At 49.2% G+C, this 17,994-nt stretch overlaps 1 protein-coding gene across 2 annotated transcripts in view; it reads right to left on the minus strand.

Annotated features, from left to right (window-relative positions):
- The window catches only part of Fam167a (family with sequence similarity 167 member A), a 31,473-nt gene extending 25,325 nt beyond the window's left edge, over positions 1–6,148 (minus strand). The window contains exons 1-3 of one of the 2 annotated variants that reach the window (XM_026783297.1): positions 5,957–6,148; positions 2,283–2,454; positions 771–871 (exon numbers count right to left, since the gene is read on the minus strand). The gene's annotated coding sequence lies outside the window, so the exon portion shown is untranslated. The remainder of the gene's footprint in view (positions 1–770; positions 872–2,282; positions 2,455–5,956) is intronic. The other variant, XM_005355533.2, reaches the window with a different exon arrangement.
- Positions 6,149–17,994: the final 11,846 nt, after the last annotated feature.

The following is a 17,994-nucleotide window of genomic DNA, read 5'->3' on the forward strand; positions in this document are numbered from 1 at the left end:
TCTCTGTGTGTATGCCTGAGTGAGTGAGTGTAGTACAACAGTTGATAGTTGTCTTGTTGGATGTGTGCCCATGTGAGTAAGGAAACTGTCTACCCAGGGCAACTACGAAGCCATCTGGGTGCTGCCTGGATAGTTCCGTCAAGCAACGGAGCACCATGCTAACCCAGTCCCTCCTTCCAAAGAGGCTGGAGTCTGTCTCTGGTCTGGGGTCTTCCTCTGCAAACAGGCATGGCTGTGGGGACACGGTTCTGCCACACCAATCATGCCACCCTGGATAAGCCACAGGGCTCTTGGAACTTGTATGGTGTGGGGACCGACTTCTGCCTATGTGTAGGGGACTGACCAAGAGGCAGTCCTGATGTTAGGCCTGAGTCCTCCAGTGTGTGGAGGGGCAGGGACAAGAAGATGGCAGGAGGTCCAACAGAAGCCCTGGGGGAGGTGAGGTTCCGGTGGTGACAGCGTGGGCATATCCCGCCCCGCTTTAGAATCCCCAGCATTCCTGAGGGAGATGGAAATAAGAACTAGTTGAGGCAGGTTCAGCCTGGGGATAAGGAGAAAGGCATCAGCCCCAAGCTCACACAGCCTAGAGAGACATGGCCCAAGAGCTGTCACCGAGCTCTCAGTAAGCACAGTGTGTCACTTGTCACCGAGCTCTCAGTAAGCACAGTGCGTCACTGGCCTCTGATTCCTTCGGGGACAGTTCCTCAGGTTATAGTAGCCAGTGGGCTGGCAACCACATTTTGGAGCCACAGGCAACAGAACCCACTTACCTGTGTTCTCGCAGGGACTTTCACCCAGAAAGCCTTGGTTTGCAGTGTCCAGTGCTAACAGTTGCCCCTCCACTCAGGATCCAATGCTTCTCTCTGCATACCTGAAATACAATCGTTCATAAACATTTTCAAACCATGCTGCTGTTGATAATGTTTTTCGGTGGCCTGGGCTAAAGAAACCTTCTCCAGCGTTAGACCCCATAGGAACCCCAAACTGGAGATGTCATAAGACTGGCCTAGGGTCACATGGCTCCATTAGAGGGGCTGACTAGACCTGGACTTGAACCTTTGGACTCTAAGCAGAGTCCTGCCTCCATTGTCTAAGAAATGCGAAGCCTTTTTTTTTCTTTTTGTCACACTGAGACACTATGAGGGAAGAATCTATAAAAGTACTTATAAAGATCTTCGCAAATGCAAAGCACCAGGTCAGTGCTGAATAATTGATAGGCCTGGGTCCACGGGCATCCTGCAAGACGCCTAAGTTTGCTTTCATTTTGCCCAGTGAAAAAAGTTGCCGAGAAAACTGCCAAGAAAGATGTGTGCTTCCCTATGGGTCTGGGAGAGGCCATGGCTCCCAGGATCCAGACAGCTAATTGACATCATCCCTGAAAGGAGGTCAGAAAGCATGGGGCTGCTGCAAGGAGGAGAGGGGGGTCTATGAGGAGACCCGGACTCCTCATTATGTCCCCTCTGTAGCCCTGGGCTAGGTCTTCTCTGGCAAATATGGAGGAAGATTCCTGAGAGGCAGGGAAATGGGGTGGGATGGAGCCCTGAGAAATGAAGAGAAGGGAAAGGGTCCTCCCCGGAAGGAGGACCTCTGATAAGTCAGTCTCTTACTGTCCCAGTCATCTGCCTCATGTGACCACAGTGGCTTCAAGGAATCCAACACACAGAGTAGCCTCTGAAGCAATCTGTATAAAAGCAGAAGGCAGTTGGGGTGTGTATCCTAGCTACAGGAGCAACATATACTTCCCAGAAGGCTCAGGTACCATTTCACAATTAAGGACATAGTGGCCCTCTAGAAAACGTCCTAAGTGGCATTTTCCCTAGGACCCTAGACAAGGCAATTAGGCCTATTCAAATCCATGATAACGGGCTCCAACTTCAAATAAGCAAAACCAACTGTCTGGTTCAAGTGGGAATCTGTTCTATTTGTTTCCTATGTCATTCTGCAAGCTTCCAAGGCCCAATCATTTGCAAGGATTTCTTAGGTGGATTCCTGGTGCACAGTTGTGTCTACCTGAGTACCACACCTCCTACCCTAAAAGTAGGCTGACTGTTCAGGATCTGGTCTGGTTTGGTTGAGTTTGGATGGAACACAGTGGAAGGTGCAGTGGGGTTATAGCTGATCTAAGTTAGGCTGGGCAATGTCCAGGGTGGCCTGCAGCTGCCCGCAGGAACATGTTGTGCTCACACTGGGGTATGGAGAGAATCTCTGTTCTAAGTGACTGAAGGCAGAAGAGAAAGTTGGTTGTGTGACCCTGCCCCTTATTATGTCATCAGATGCTGCACCTGCTGGCCATAAAAGGAGAGAATCTGGTGCTTCAGAAGGATCACAGACAGTGAGGGATGGGGCAAGCAGAGATGGTGAAGACTGGCCGCCAACTACCTCTGTTATGGCGGATGATCGACACCTCAGACTTTCGGGTCATAAAACCGGATCATAGGAGAATCAACCTGTGGTCTAGGGGGATCAAAGGAGAGAAAGCATGTGTGTAATACTAGTGACAACTCAAACTGGTATGCCACCCCGTGCCCTCAACTGGGCCTTGGCCTGTCCCCTGGGAACACAGCTTCCCAAACACTAACACTCAGCAGAGTGTCTGCATGTTCTAAGATGGGCAGAGCACCAACTGGATGCCACCCTTTTCTCCATGCAAACGGCATTTACTCCTCAGCAGCCTGGACCAGGGTCTTTGCTCCTTTACAAGAACTCCCCCACACAATGCTCATCTTGATCCTAAAAGGCTTTGAAGATGAAGAGAGGTAGGTGTTCTGGGTGGTTCCGCCAGGCTAGCTGCCCCCAAGTCCATTCAAAGGGAGACTCCCTCCTCCTAGGGCTCACTGAGCGGGAAATCCCCACCCCTTCCAGTGGCAGCAGTGCAGGTGTGCTGTTGTGCTCACTGGCAGCAGGAGCACCCAGCAACCGGCAAAGCAAACATGTTCTTTCTCTGATCTTTTCTGCAGACTGGGGTATCCCAGAGGGGTGGGATGATGAATGAATTGGAGGGACAGATAGACTTGGAAGGTGAACGCTTCTAGAGAGTTCTCCAAGGAGGGGTGGCCAGGGTGCCAAGAGGCAGATGGCTGGGATGTCAGGAAACCTCCAGGACAGGCTCCCAGGACGTGCTGGAGCTCTTTGGAAGTATGCACATCCAAAGATGCCTACATGTGGGCAGAACTTGCTGTCAGGCTTGCTTTAACTCAAACTAGATAACAAAACAGGCTTGCAGCCATCTTCTGCCATGTTTCCAGCAGCTGCTACCAACCAATCAAGAAAACAGATGAGGAGACAGCACAGCCTCACCTGAGCCCGGAGCATCTGCCTTTCTGGCTACTTGGTTGGTCAGGCTCTTCACTGCCTTATGTCCCCAGGGTTCGGCACCTGTGTAAGCTCAAAGGAAGATGCATTTGATGCCACTGCTGACTTGGTAGATAAGGGAAAGCCAGGCTCCCAGGTGGTCTCCTGGACACACAGGTCCTCATCAAAACTTCCTCAAGGCTTCTACGACCACCTTCCTTCCAGCTGCCATTGGTCTGTCCCCAGGCACTGCTCAGAGGCTCTACTGACTTCTTGGAATGAGGAAATACAGGCCAGCCTTTAAGAACTGGGTCAGTGGCCACTGCATAGACCGAAGCATGAACTCACGCAAGTCTTGCCCTTCAACCTGGAAAATGAGATCTGGCCCAGGTTTGCCCTCCAGGTCCCATGTAGCATACCCTGTAAGGGGGTGCTGGGGATCCACCACCAACCCGCTCCCACATTTGATCAGGGTATCCTGAAAAGAATTCGTAGCCCCAGTGAGGAAGGAGGGCTCGGTCTCCCACTCTGAGGTGAGAAACAGAAGCCTGTCCCATTGGGTGGTAACTCTGGAAATGCGTCCATGAAGGCAATTACCATATGCCAGGGGCGACTTCGAGAGGCTGAGGTGTGATGAGGACCTGATGCAGGGGAGCTTTGAGAACAGGGCCCTCTTCCTCATGCCGATGGGACTCAGGGCTGCTATCCACAGAGCTGCCTCCTAGGTGATATGGCATGGTGGTATGATAGAGAGGAGTGTAGTGCTTGGGAAGACTGGTGGGGACAGGATAGGAAAGGTGGGGATAGAGTAATACAACCTCTGACCCCTGGTGTCCTCCTCCCTCTCCTTTCCTTTGCTCTCTACTCAAGAGAGAAGTGGTAGCTGTTACTAGAGAGAGAATTGGTCCTTAAGGGGCAGGAATTCTGGCCCAGGTCCTCAGATCCTATTAACCCAGCTTTTATGGAGCTCAGAGGTTACAGGTGACTAATTGGCAAGGCTCATCTGCCACTTCCTGCTAAACTCTAGCCCACTGACTGTCCTTGTTTCCTAGGAGCTCAGCCAGTCTCATCCTTCTAGGTCTCTTTCATAAGGGATCTGTCTTCCTCACTGACCCAACGTACATTTGGGTATGCGATTCCAGCTTTTTTGTTCTCCTTCCTCCTCGGAGATGTAGCTCAAACTTGCTAGGTAGCCAAGGATGATCTCGAACTTTTGATCCTCTTGCCTACAACTCCCAGGTGCTGGGATTACAGGCATGGGCTACTAAACCCAGTTTATTCCATGCTGGGTAACAAAGTCAGGTCTTTATGCACAGGCAGGGGACTTTCTCAGGCCATGAGACAAGCACCCCGTGACTGTGATTTCATGTGGGTGTGAATTATTTCTTCCTGTCTCTGGGCCAGGGTGGATTCCCTGGCCTCCTGAAGCAACCTTCTCCTGCAAGCATTTCTGGAGCGCAGGGAGTTAGGCACAGGGATGTCTCTGCAACTTCCAAAGCCACACAAGCTGCTCCAAGTTCCCTTGCTTCTCAGACTCCAAACAGAGACTCAAAAGGGTAATTGTAAGGTTCAAGTGACCAAGGATGCAAAGGGATCTCAGCAATGAGGTCAGTAGGAAAGAAGCACGGTCACTCTGTCGCTTGAAGTAGATAGAGCAGGTTGCTTTGCCAAGCTCTTGAAAACCACTCTGGCAGGATCCCCCATCCCAAGGATGAGGACAGGCTAACAGGTACCTTGGTTACCTTGGCTTGGCCAGGACTTTGACCAGTGAATCCCAAGCCTGGTAGGAGAGGAGAGAGGAGGAGAGAGAAAAGAAGAAGAAGGAGAGAGAATGATGGGGGGGGCAAGAAGAGAGGAGGGAAGGAGAGAGAAGAGAACTCGGGTGTGGAGGGAAACTCTGGGGGCCGCCTCTCCTGAGCATTCCCTGCAAGAACCTGTTCTCACCCAGGATTCTCCAGGAATGATTGTCCAATGGTGGGAGGGGTGGCCGTAGACAGAACCTGCTGCGAGTGTAAGACAGACGCTGGGGACACTAGCCTAGAGACAATCCATTTTCCAGATGTTCCCAGGGTTTATCTCAACAGAACTGCCGCATACAGAAGCCATCTGAGAGAAAGCTGCCCCCCTCCCTCCCATCATAGCCCCTCGTTCTTTCTGGCCATCCAGGTGCTCAGCTTTATGGCTGACCTGCTCCTTCCCTGAGCAGCATTTGGGTGTGCAGTCCCCTCTGGTTTCCCTGCCTTCACTCTTGGGGCACCACAGAGCCAAGTAGCCTGGGTCACTTCAGAGTTGGGGATTGAACCCTTGAGGCCAGAACTCTCATCTTCCTTAGAAGTGTAGGTATGGGGGTCACTAGCTCAGTTAAGTAGACCTGGACCTGAGTCCCAAGAGGTTCCTCCCTCTCAGGTTATAGACTCGCAAATCCCCACCGGGAATCACAGCCCTACAAGGGTCAACAGAGAACTAGGACCCGAGGCATGGAGTCCACATTTGATTCCTCCACGCCTTCCAAACAGGTCTGAGACCCCAGCAGCAAATGGAAAGGACCACGCTGTCTGATGGCGGTGTCTCCACTACAGGGTTATGGGATCCAGAGCCCCCCACTGCCCGCCCTGAAGACATGGGCGCCCGAGCGCCTGGCCAACCCGCACCGCCGCAAACCCACCTCTTGCGCCCCAGCCGCGTCGCCCGAGCTGTCGAGGACCCCGCAGCCAGCCCGCGCCTACCCTTGGCGCTCTCGGTTTCTGGCTCCCGCCTCCCGAGCTCACAAACACTGCGAATTCTCCTCACGGTTATTTTTTGAAGGGACGTTCTTTTGCATTGCGTCAGGGCGGTTGCCTGGCGACCACAGAGCTATTCGACTAGCCTCTCGGCGCCGCCGCCCGCCTCCCATTCAAGCCGCGGCAGGTTGGCCTCCAGGCCCCGCTGGTCCGAGCCTGTCCGGGTCCTAAAGACCCCCTATTCTCACTCCCTGTACAGGGCTGAGCCCAGCCAGGCGCTCTCAGAAAGCCTCAGACGAAATCAAATCCAAACATTGATTTTTTTTCTTTCCATCAAGACCAAAGCCAAGAGAGTTGTGTCCCGTCCCATCTCCACTCCCCCCATCCCCCAGACCTCTCCGAGCATGGCAACGTGGCTTTGCCACTGTCAGCAGTTCGCTGCGGGAGTGGGCAGGGAAAACCGGCTGCACTCCACCCACCAAAGGCTTGGGTTCTTGATCCTAGCAGCAGCCACCAAGTCAGACCAACTGCCACTGGTCCGCGCATGCCACACCATCACAGGACTCTAGCTGGGTGGGCATCTGTGGACAGCTTTGACTTAGCTCTCAAATGGGGAGACTGAGACTCCGGGATGTTAAGGGAAAAGAACTGTGGGTAGTGCCAGTGGGTCTGATTTGAGCCTGTTGCCCCATTAACCACCTGTGTCTCAATCTGTCTCTTGAGTCATGTTGATGTGGTTTTAAGGGGATGAAGCTTTCTCTTTCCTACTGGCTACAGAAGTACTTGAGGTGCGATCTTCAATACCCGACATATCCCTCCCTACTCAACACTGTTTGCACTCTGGGTGGACTGTGTTACCAGTGTGGACAGCAGCAGTATGAAGATTATCAAGTAGTTGGTTAGCTAGGCGCCACATCTGCCACCTGACTGCTCCTTGTATGTGGGCTAATGGGATGGCAGAGAGGCCTCAGCGGACTTGTTTGAGCTCAGCGCAGGCTGAGAACCTCATAGAAAGAAGTGGCTCTTCAGTGGTCTGCAGTATATTCCAGTGTGTGTGTGTGTGTGTGTGTATGTGTGTGTGTGTGTGTGTGCGCGCGCACAGAAGACAAAGGGATGCTGCACACAGGGACAAGGAAGACAAAAGCCACCTGGGACTAGAAGCCAAGGGCTTGATTGACCAGGTCACTCATCATCACACATCACTTGTGCCATCTGGAATGTCACTAGAGCCCCTCTGCTTGCCTGTCGGAAGCCAGAAACCTGTGTGACTAGTACATGGCCCTGGGTTGGTAGCAGGTCCCTCCTACAACAAACAAGCAGGGCCTGGAAGGGTGTGAGATAGGAGCCCTAACTTTCCAGGCTTCCTTTGAGGGTCACCCTTTTATGTTAGTCATTTGCATCTATATAGTGAGGTAACCAGGAGAAAGTCCACTCTTTACTTTTGTAGTTTTACAATTGAAGCACAAAATACCTTGTCTTCCATCATTTTCCTGGACTGGCTTTCCACCCACCCAATAAAGCTATATTAATATCTTGGAAATACCAGACCCTGCTTGCGGCTCTTTAAGACTTTGACCTTGCCAGGCTACCGAGGTGGGTCGTGACCCCCTTCTCCTCTCCAGAGGGCTATTAGGATGCCAAGTCTTGGGCCAGAGTTTATCAGCTTCAGTCAGCTGCTCTTGGAAGAGACTTTTCCCACCAAATGATACAATGACTTTCAAGAGGGGACAGAAGGTGGTTGTCATCAGTGCATTCCTCCTTGCCTCTCAGAGAAGTCCACTCAGCAACAAGGCAGGCTCCCATCCTGTAGGGAGCCCATTCGGCCCACTTAGGGGCCAGCAATCTTAGGCATGGTGCGCACAACTTGTTACTAGGGAGATAATTGACTGAACGTTCACTTTATTGCTAGGGGTCAGAAAATGGGCAGATGCCTTAGGAGCCCAGGTAAGAAGGTGGGTGGGTATGGGCTAAGGGAGGCTTCAGGGAGTGCTGGGCTGGGAAGGAGAACTGGAGAGAAAGAGAAGGACCTGATTACACACTGAAGCCCAATTTGACTGAGGTCAGAGTATAGGTGTCAGGGGCTGAGCAGTGGTGTGTGGCATAGTCCCCAGGACTGTGGGATGAAGAAGGAAGGTCACAGCTTTTGTTTTAGGAAAGTTAGTCTTGGGGTGTACCAGGAAGCCTGTGACCAAAGGAGGAAGGAAGCAAAGGGCATACAAGATTCTGATGAGGGTGAAGAGAGCACCAGCATCTTGTCCCCAGTAGAGAATGCCAATGGGGAAAGCAGAGAGGAGGGACTCACCAGGGATTCAGGAGTTAGGAGGACCTGGAGACCAAGTCTTGGCCCTGCTGGTATCTGGTGTATGGGAGGCAGTCCCTGCGGTCCTTGGATATGAGGTGACTTTTTGGGTAAATGAAAATGATTTCTTTGATGTTGATTTGTGGGTAACAGGACTCCAGGATACCTGCAATGGCTCTGCCCTGGGCCAGTTGCAGATCAAGTGGCTGCAGGCTCATGAGGTGTCTCTCACAGTCCCCACCCCCTTTTTGCTCTACCTTCTGGTAACAGGGTCCGGGGAAGTTCCTGGGGAAATAGCTGGGGAGATGGCTCAGTCTGTGATGTGCTTGCCTTTTAGGAAGGAGCTCCTGAGTTCAATCCCCAGAACCTGTAAAAATCCATGTTGGTGATTGCACGCACCACACACACACACACACACACACACACACACACACACACACAATTTTATTTGGCTATTTCCCTACGTGGCCTCTTCTCTGGTCTATAAAGACTCAGATGGAGGCTAGACAGCCAAATTGGGGCGTTCCTTTGCCCAATTTAAGTTCCCAGGGTGGGAAAGGAGAAAAGAGGGAGTTTGCTTCATTTTTCCTACCCCTCTGAGTTCCATATTCACAAGTGAATGGACCCCACAAGATGTGAAATCAAAGCCTGGCCTTTGTGGTTCATATAACTGTATATTTGTCAAGGCAGGAGGGAAGAACAAACCTTATTTCGAAGTTTATTAGTTTGATTTATAATGTTCAAATATTTAGACACATGGCGCGTGGGCCTCCTTCACTGCATTTGCTTTGGGCTTCTCAAATGTCAGGGGTGGGCGTGATTCCAGTCTGTGTTGCTGGTTTGTTTAAGGAACAGATGACACAGCTCCCTGTGCACAAGCCCGGGCTGTCACTATCCTCCCTTGCATCTCCACAGTGGCCTCTTGGAGTCACTGCTACCAGTGGTATTGTTCAGCCTTGGTGGACAGGGGAGAGCCTTCCAGACATTATGCTATGCAGCATAGTATAGTGAATCCTGGAAAGGAACCAAGAGATCCAGATTCCAGTCTCAACACTGACACTAATTAGGTTAGCCATTTTTTCATCTTAGAATTATTGATTTCTGTCCTGGCCTCCTCTGACCCCTGTTCTGTGATACTCCACACTCACTGCCTAGGTTCTATCACCTTGGCAGGGGCAGGAAGTGATGCTGAAAACCCACACAGCAGGATGCTTCTGATAGACAGTGCCAACCTGGACCAACAAGAGACCAAGGAGGTCTTATGAAAAGAAACAGTGTGATGAGACCTACATGGACACCTGATTTGAGACACTACCAAGCAAGGCAAGAGGTTGGAGTGGGAAAGCCTGCGTATAGAAGTTACTATCTTCATCTAGGTGACCAAATCCCAACAGAAGTTCAGGGAGGAAGGATTTATCTGGACTCATGGTTCAGAGAATTACAGTCCACCATGGTGGAAAGGCATAGTGCCTAGAGTTGGCCAGTCAGCTTGTGATAACAAGATCTTACAGCAGTAACTTCTCGAGTAGTGGGGACAAGGAAGTCAAGAGCTTAGACCCGAAATGGAGCTGGGTTATTGTCAGAGGCCATGTAAGGGGACCAACAGGCAGCATTGGAACTCATGAAACAAGGCTGGGTGATTGGCAAAGTCACATCTGAGTGAGCCTTGGGGAGGCAATGCCATGAGGACTATGTGTCCTGAAGACCTCCTGCTGTTATTGGGCATGGCTCTGATTGGTGCCTCCACGGTCACCACATCTCTCATAATCTATGGGCTGTATGGAAACTCTCCAGCGTTTCCATCCCCTCACTGGGCGGTGTTACTGGTACTTATAACAGTGATTGACTTCTTCCAGGCATTGCTGATAGAGCAGATTAGTGATTCAACCCCCATCCTTAGAAAGAATTTAGGCATGTAGAATTGTTAGTACAGTTAGGTTAAGCTGTTTTTGCTAATGGCTTTGAGGTAGAAAATTTGGGGGAACAATTTAAAGTTAAGAAAGGCACATATAGTTAGTGAGGGACTTGTTGAGGTCAAGAAACAAAAACAATGACAGCTTGGTTGTTGATGGCCGATGTACTTTCTTGCTAGGATGGGGTTGGCGATCTTGAATGATGATTAGGGCTGGAGAGATGGCTCAGCAGTTAAGAGCACTGGCTGTTCTTCCAGAGGACCTGAGTTCAAGTCCCAGCAACCACATGTTGGCTCACAACCATCTGTAATGAGATCTGGTGCCCTCTTCTGGCCTTTAGGCACACATGCAAGCAGAACACTGTATACATAATAAATAAATAAAACCTTAAAAAAAAGACTGATAATTAATTCCTTGTACCCATTTCTGCCCTCAGCTTCCCGATATAAAAAGCTGGTGATGAGTGGTTATGCACCCCGAGGATTTAAAATAGAGTTGACTGGTTTTCATATATAAAAGTTTAGATTTGTGATTCTTTTAAGATTTCTTATAAGATTACCTTTTGAGATAAATAATAAAGTGGTGGATCCTTTCTTTAACCACAAAATGCAGCCTACAAACAAAAGAACTGGCTGAGAAAAATATCCTGCTTGCTTACACTCTGTTAATCTATAACAAGTTGCTTGGGTGTGAATGCATATGGGTTCTTGGGACAGCTTGTTTTTCATCTGTAATATGTAAAATGTTTAATTGTGTAAGGGATATGGAAAACATGCAGTTTTTTACTTATATTTATTATAATCATTCCACTTAAAAATAGAATGTAACCACATTGTAATTTTTATACTGCTTGAAAGATTTTGCTGGGGGGCTGGAGAGATGGCTCAGTGGTTAAGAGCATTGCCTGCTCTTCCAAAGGTCCTGAGTTCAATTCCCAGCAACCACATGATGGCTCACAACCATCTGTAAAGAGGTCTGGCGCCCTCTTCCGGCCTTCAGGCATACAGACAGAATATTGTATACATAATAAATAAATATTAAAAAAAGAAAGAAAAAAGATTTTGCTGGCTTATATAAGATTTTGCTGAGGTATATAGAAAGATTTTGCTGGAGAAAAAGCAGACATGAGAGAAGAAAAACACCGGGAAAGATGTAGAAGGAGAGTTAGAAGGAAGACATCAAGAGAGAGACAGATGGGAAACATCAGGGGAGAAGAACAAAACAGAAAAAGAGCAGAGTAAAACAAACAGCAGGAAGACTAATAAAACGAAGAGCTAAGCTTTGGCCCTCACATAAGTCCTGTGTGTCTATTTGTCTGTCCAGTAGTTCACTTGAGCTGCATCTCCTCTTCAGTTTCTCTGACCTGCTGAAGGTTTGCCATTCATCAGTACCCTAAGTGAGAGTCTGACATGTTTCAGATTGTGTGTTTGTGTGTATGTGTGTGTGTTTCTTTTTCACCGGCCCCAGAGAGTTAAGTTTAGCCCCCCTCACTGGCCCCAGAGAATTAGGATTTACTCCCTCAGACACAAATGTCAAGTAGAGTGATTAGCTTGCCAACTCTGTGAATCCCCCTCAATCTCTGAGCTACTGAAGGTTGGTCCACACAGCAGCAATAGGTTATTATTATTCTCAAAGCCTGTTCATAGTGGCCTGGCTTCAAAAGCCATCCAAATAGCCAACCTCCCCAAACAGCACCACCAGCTGGGGATCAAGTGTTTAAGCACATGGTCCCAGGCTGGACAATTATTCATGTTCAAACCCAAACATGGCTCATTCAGTGCCCTGCTTTAAACTCATGGTCAGACGACCAAACACAAACAGGAAGGAAGGAATCTAGAGCCTACAGCAGAACACTGCCTCTGCGCAAGCCAGGCCAGGGTGACTTCTAAGCTCAGAACACTGGCTCTGTGCAAGCCAGGCCAGGGTGACTTCTAAGCTCCTCTGCCTTCCTCACACAGACCCAGCGGCTGATCAGGGCTGGTAGATAGATACAGGCCCGAAGAGTTGATTTCATCAGCCAAACCCCAATGACAGATTTGAGGTGGGTGAGGGGAGAAATTGTTGCCTAATAAGATGGATCAAACTAATCATTCTATCCCCCAAGGGAATCTAGACATCAGCAGGGGATTCAGAGCTGGGTGGAGACCAGACGGTAAGAGATGTGGAGTGTTTTCCCATGTCATGTAGAGCAGGAGGGAGTTGGGGAAGGATTCTGTGCATCTTCATCTTTAACCCTGAGTTTTTTGGGGAGGGTGCCTGGTGGTTCCTGTTCTGCCTCTGTATCTGCCTCTCACAAATGGGATGCTTTGGACAAACCTGTCAGGATTTAAACCTCAACTACCACACCCAAACACCAAGGTAGCCTGTCTTCTGGTAATCGTGGTTGTAAGGATTAAAATCAATGGTTATAAATGCCTGGCATATTGGTTGACTGGACACAGGCACACACTAATATTGTTTCTTATCTTGTCTGCCATAGAAACCACCTGAGAAGGGGTGTGGTTTTTTTTCCAGTCTAGGTTAATATCTAACAAGCAAATACTCCCTTAGCTGGGCAGAGTGGAGACTGTCTTAGCTGCCTTCTTTGTTCAGGCCTGAGGCTGGCCTGTTGGGATCCAACAGCAGAAAGACAGAACAGTATAGAATGAGGTGCCAACAGAGATGCCACAGTTTTGGGGTGTAGAGCATGGACCTTTTCCTGGCTAAGAGTGCAGCAGATAATTTCTCAAGGGTCAGCTGCCATTTCCCTGTCTCCTAGGAAGGAGCCTGCCTTTGTTTCTACTTCACAGAGAACTGAAGTCCTAAATGTGAGATCAAAGGAGCCAGACACACAGGGATGGCTTGCTTATCATACTGGAGACTACAGAGAAACTGAGAAGCGCATAGAGGAGTCACTTTAGCTGGACCATCAAGAGCCACCCCCAGCTAATGTTCCGGTTCAGCACACAGTCAGCCTTCCTTGCAGATGGTCCTTCTGGAAGGGGTTGGAGAAAATGAGGCAGAGGAGGAAAGAAGGGGGAAAGGGATAAAGAAGACCCCCTTCTTCAGCGTCTGCCCTGTAAGATCTTATTATTCTCCCCCATCCTGACCTCAGTTTCCCTAGCCACTTCTGTGAAAATTTCTACACCCTTTAAAATTATAGTCATAACATGGAAGGGGTTGAATTGTCTTTGAAGCTTTCAAAGAGTGGAAAAGCAACACAAAAGCAACATGGCCGTGGTACTTCAGTGTGCTGATAAACAGTCCTCTCTGTTCTTACTCTGCCCAACCAGCCTTCCCATGTCGAGTACTTAGGTCTATGAGAGCTCAGAGTCTGAAAATTCAGACTAGGCCAAACGACAAGCATAAAAACAAAAACCAGGCAGAGGCTGAGATTAAAATACATGTCTGAGGCTGGAGAGGTGGCTGAGCCACCGAGATTGTGTATGGCTCTTACAGAGGACCTGTTTTGAGTTCCCTCCATTGATGGAGGGAGTTTACAACCTCTGGAGACTCTGATGGCCTATTTTGGCCTCTGTAGGTATCTGACTCTCATGCACAACACTCACCCCAATACACACACACACACACACACACACACACCTTAAAAAATAAAAAAATTTAAAACTCTTGTTTTGAACCTCCTTCTCCAAAAGGCTTTTTGCCCTCATTTGTCCATCCTACTCACGACCAGACATGCTCACATGAATGTATCCATAGTCAGCTGTCTGACTGGACTAGACTTCACAAATTTGGTCAGATGTTCCCATTTTTTTTCCTGCATGCATTCACTGTTCCAACACACACGCACACACACACGAGTGCACACACACACACACACACAGACACACAATTGCTGCCCCTGGAGGGCCTATTTTCCTTGTCACCCAGGAGAAGCTGATACTGTGGACATATCCCTATGTCATTCCTCTGTCATCTCTGTCATCTGCCTTCCTGGGATATTTCAAGTTCTGTGAGTTTGGGAATGGTGGGCATTCATTTGTGTTCTGGAATGTTCCTGGGGCCCAGCACAGGGTTAGAATGTGAAAGATGTGGTGTGTGTACTGGTGCATGAACGGTATGCATTCTTATCACCCCTGTCTATTTCCCTCCATTAAAGAGGCATGGTGGGCTTTCTGCTTCTCTCTATTCCAGAGACATCCTCATCTTTGCATGAAGTACCAGCCTCATGCCTGAGACACGATGGTGAAGGTCAGAATGAACAGGTTCAGTTGTATTGCACACCTGGTTACCAGGGCTTCCTTTAACTCTGGGAAAGTGGACGTTGGACATTACCCCTTCATTGCCCTCCACTACATGGTCTACATGTTCCAGTGTGACTCTTCCCATGGTAAGTTCAATGGCACAGTCAAGGCTGAGCATCATCCCTGCATCCACTGGTACTTGTCATCAATGGGAAGGCCATCCCCATCTTCCAGGAGTGAGATCCTGCCAACATCAAATGGGATGATGATGGTGCCAAGTATGTTGTAGAACCTGGTATCTTCACTACTATGGAGAAGGCTGGGACCCATTTGAAGGATAGGGCCAAAAGGATCAACATCTCTGCTCCTTCTGCTAATGCTCCATGTCTGTGATGGGTGTGAACCACGAGAAGGGTGAGAATTCACTTAAGACTGTCAACAATGTTCCCTGTATCACCAACTGCTTAGCATCCCTGGCCAAGTCATCCATAACAACTCTAGTATTGTAGAGGGACTCATGTGCACAGTCAATGTCATCATTGCCACCCAGAAGACTATGATGGACCCTCCAAGAAGCTGTGATGTAATGGCCACAGGGCTGTCCAGAATATCATCTATACATCCACTGGTACTGTCAAGGCCGTGGGTAAAGTCATCCCGGAACTGAACAGGAAGCTCTGATGTGGCCTTTCATGTTCCTATCCCCAATGTGTCCTTTGTGGATCTGACATGCTGCCTGGAGAAAGCTGCCAAGAATGATGACATCAAGAAAGTGGTGAAGCAGGCATTGAGGCATTGGAGGACCCTGGGATACACTGAGGACCAGGTTGTCTCCTGAAACTTTAAATGCGATGCCCACTCTTCCACCTTTGATGCTGGAGCTGGCATTGCTCTCAATGACAACTTTGTAAAACTCATTTTCTGGTATGACAATGAATATGGCTATAGCAAGAGGGTGGTGGAACTCATGGCCTCTATGACCTCCACGGAGTTCGAAGTCTTGGACCACCTACCACAGCAAAGAACATGAGAGCAAGAAAGAGGCCCTCACTGCTGAGGAGTTTGTCTTAGTTTGGGTTTTGATTGCTGTGAAGAGACACCATGACCACAGAAACTCTTATAAAGAAAACATTTAATTAGGATGGCTGGCTTACAGTTCAGGAGGTTCAGTGCGTTATCATCAGGACCAGGAGCATGACGGCATGCAGGAAGATGTGGTGCTGGTAGTTGATAGTCTGACATCTTGCAGGCAACAGGAAGTTGACTGACTGCCACACTGAGGGAAGCTTGAGCAAAAGAGACCTCAAAGCCCACCCCTACAGTGACACACTTCCTCCAACATGGCCACACCTCCTAATAATGCCACTCCTTTTGGTGACCATCCCAGAGATGCAGGGTTGGTTCAACATACAAAAATCTGTCAACGTAATCTACCATATAAAGAAACTGAAAAATAAAAACTATTTTGGTGACCATTTTCTTTCAAACCACCACAGAGTCCCACAGAGTCCCACCACAGTACCCAACACTGAGCATCTTCCCTCACAAATCCCCAGAAGAAGGGGAAAGGCTTAGGGAGCCTTGCGCTCTTGAACATCAGCAATAAAGTTCAGTGATTCCCTCACCCCTGAAAAAGCCACAGAGGGAGATGGGCTGACCTACTTAACTCCAGAATGTTCTGGAAGAGCCTCTACTAATGAAGTAGGAAGAGGGTAACTGGGCCTCTTGTCTTTCTATACTCGGAATGAAATGGGGTGAGAAGAGAGACCCAGGGAAGCAGCAAGAAGCTTCCTGGACTATCTTCTTCACCTCTGCTGTGGAATGGAAGCTGGATGCCCCACCCCTGAACTGACTATAGCAAGCCAGAGACAGATGTGTCCCCTCTCCTTAAAGGACCTTTATGAGCTCCCCTCTTCTCTAAGGGCTGAAAGAGTGCTGTGGAGTATATTGTCTCCATTTTGGGGAGATCAGGATGGGGTAAACTGAGATGCAGCCATAGAAGGAGAGGCTAAGGCTAGAGAATCGCCTCCTCACCGGTGCTTCTGGCCTCAGGTTGGCATGGAAGCTACCCATGCATCTCCCTGTGCCCTGCAGCTTCCAGTGGGAAGATGCCTGGGTCCCTGCCCAGGTTGACTTGTCCCTCTCATGGATTCTTCCCTGGCTTTAAGTTCAGGCTCAGGCAAGAGGCTAATGAGTGATTCTTCTCTGAAGTTCTGACTTGGAAAGCGTTGCTCACTCTGTTCCTCCTGGGTTAGGCTGAGGAGCTCTTGGCACCCAGCTTCCGGAACCCTGTGAGCTGAACCAGGCTAAGGAAGGAAACACAGGGCCAGTGCATTTAGTCCCTGACCTGACATCATCCCAGTACTTTGGCCTGAGGGAAGGAGGCTGGAGGTACTCTCTGGCTCAGAAACCCTGATTAGGTCTGAGTCACTCTCTCCATGAGCCTGTGTGGGAAAACTGCTTTGAGCTGAAGTATGGGGTGAGGCCAGGGTTTGCAGAAAAGATATAGGGGTGTGGGAAAGGAGGGATCTCTGAAGACAATGTGGGGGTTCCATCCCCATAGAAAGCTGAATTTATAACAACCAAGGACCTCAAATCAGACAGTCTAACTCAGACATAAAGAAAACTCTCACAATGTGCAAATTCTAGGCCCAGCCTGAGTCTCCACTGAGCTGGTTTCCCAAGGCAGGCGAGGGATGAAAAGTAACTCTCAGGGAACTGAAGGGGCTGGGCTGGCTATCCTCCCACCTGGATGGGCAGGCAGCAGAATGACCATGGCTGAGGAGAAGAGCTAGGCACAGTAGGAAGAATGGCATGGGATGAGGCTCCCTCCTTCCCTGTGGTCCCTCTCTGAAGGGGACATCCTCAGCCATTCCTCTGTCTGGCATCATGTCTGGAACCTTTTTGCCCCTTCACCCCTGGTTTCCTAGACCATTCTAGAACATTTCTTTTTCAGAGAAAATGATCTTTTACCTTACTAGACCTAACTGGGGGACTTCAGGGTGTAGGTCGGTCCCAAACAACCACCCCTAACCACCATGGCTGATTGACACACAACAACCCTAGCTTAGTTTGTGTTGCTCTGATGGCATTTAGGGTTTTAACTTGGAACTTTTGACTTTTATTTTGAGTATTCTCTTTTAGGTGTGGGAAATGTTTAAAAATGAAGCCAGGTGCCCTGCCCCCAAGGAACAGTCACTCACATTCCGTGGTGAACGGTCATTCGTGTTTCAGCCCTTTTGTTTCGTGTTTTTCCCTAACGAACACTGTTTGTAAAAGCATGGTATAGGCTACAGGCTAGAAAAGCGGCTCCATGTTCAAGGGCACTGTTTCTTCCAGGAGGATCTGAGTTTGAGTCCTAGCGCCTGCATCAGGCAGCTCACAACTGCCTGTAACTTCAGAATTGAATGCCTCTGGTCTCTCTGTGGGTACCTGCAGTCATGTGCACACAACCCCCTTATCTTCCCCTTACACACACATAATTAAAAAGTAGAATGAAGCCTTTAAAAGCATGATATAGATTGGAGAAATGACTCAATAGAAAAGAGGGCTTGCTGCTCTCTTCCGGAGGACCAGAGTTTAGTTCT

Source organism: Microtus ochrogaster, chromosome 17 (assembly GCF_000317375.1).
Source record: "Microtus ochrogaster isolate Prairie Vole_2 chromosome 17, MicOch1.0, whole genome shotgun sequence".
NCBI classification, from domain to species: Eukaryota; Metazoa; Chordata; class Mammalia; order Rodentia; family Cricetidae; genus Microtus; species Microtus ochrogaster.